Here is a 1418-nt window from a genome sequence, read left to right as displayed (position 1 = left end):
ACCAGCACAAGGTAAGATGGTGGTCCAGCCGACTCCTGTTACTTCTGCCCCGTCGGTGGTCTGACCGGCACCTGCTTCGCCGGTGGTTCTCTCGACCCCTGCTCCCTGTTCTCTGCCGGTGGTTATCAGCCCTGCCGCTCAGCCCGTGGCCCTGAAGAGGTGAGGCCTCAGGTGAGCCCCGGTTCTCTCTGTCGTCCTCCAGCACGACCTCCTGATCTCTGTTTCCTGGCTGATCTGCCTGACTTGCTCGATCGACCCTCGGGACGGCCTCCCGAACCCTGTGGCCCCCCGGTTCTGCTCGGCCATTTGGGTCAGGAGGGCCTCCTGAACTGTTTCCCCCTTGCTCTGTCCTCGGGCCGCCCGCCTGAGGTTTCCTTGTCTGGTCCCCCTATTCTGCCCTCAGGTCAACCCCCCGACCTCCATGGTCCTCTCTCGTTCTGCTCCCTGGACTGTGTCTTTCTTGTTTTTCTGGCCTTGCCTCCCTCCACCCCCCGGTCGGCCTGGACTTTGTTGTTTGTGCTGTGTTCTGGTCTGTCTGTTTTTTTTGGTACTGTCACGATCCTGTCCCGAGTGCTGTGTTTTCTGGTTTTTATTCTGAGGGTTTGGGTTTGTATCTGCTATTTAGTTGGTTTTGGTTCCATGTCTTTGCTCTTCTGTACTCTGTCCTGTACTTTAGTTCATGTCTTTAGTGTTTACTCCTGGTCTTCTGTTCTCTGTTTAGTATATTCCCTTGTTCATTTACTGGTTCTGTTCAGCTCTGTTTGTACCGGTCTGTCATGTGTTATAGATTGTTTCCTGCATCTCAGCCCTGTGTCTTAGCTCCTAGTTTTGTGTCTTAGTGTTTTTATTTTGGTCTGTGTGGGTTACTTGGCCCCTTTTCTGCCTGTGAAGTGTTCCGTCTGTTTCCCCCAGTTATCACTCTGTCGGCCTGCCTCTTTGTTCCTCTTTACTGTCTCTGCCTGCCTGCCTCTCTCTGTCTTCCCTGCTATCTCTCTGCCTGCCTCGTTAGTCTCATGTCTGTCACCTCCGTAGCTCCCGCCCTGCTCGTTAGTCCCTGTGTATATATACCTGGTGTTTCTGTCATTACCTCCTGTTACTTTGTGTACAGTTTCTTGCGTTGTCTTGCCCTGCCAGTTCTATGGTTAGTTGGAGTTTGCCTTTTGAGTTCTTTTGGATCACCGGTTTTGTTTGGATTGCTTATTTATTTTGGACATGGACTCAGCCACTCAGTTGTAAGTGTGCTCGCCTTTTGTTTGCTTTAATAAACCATTGAACTATACCTGCTCCACTCTGTGTCCTGCGTTTGGGTCCTGCAACCTGCCACACCACCACAAACCCTGACAAAAACACATTATCATGCAAAAGAAAAGCCAGCTCCGCAGCATGATATTGCATAATTTGAAAATTGTAATTTTATT

The sequence above is a fragment of the Micropterus salmoides genome, unplaced genomic scaffold, assembly GCF_014851395.1.
Source record: "Micropterus salmoides isolate LMB-PRFRI ecotype aquatic unplaced genomic scaffold, ASM1485139v1 Ms_hic_scaffold_16, whole genome shotgun sequence".
Classification (NCBI taxonomy): domain Eukaryota; kingdom Metazoa; phylum Chordata; class Actinopteri; order Centrarchiformes; family Centrarchidae; genus Micropterus; species Micropterus salmoides.
Note: the sequence above shows the minus strand (reverse complement) of the source record.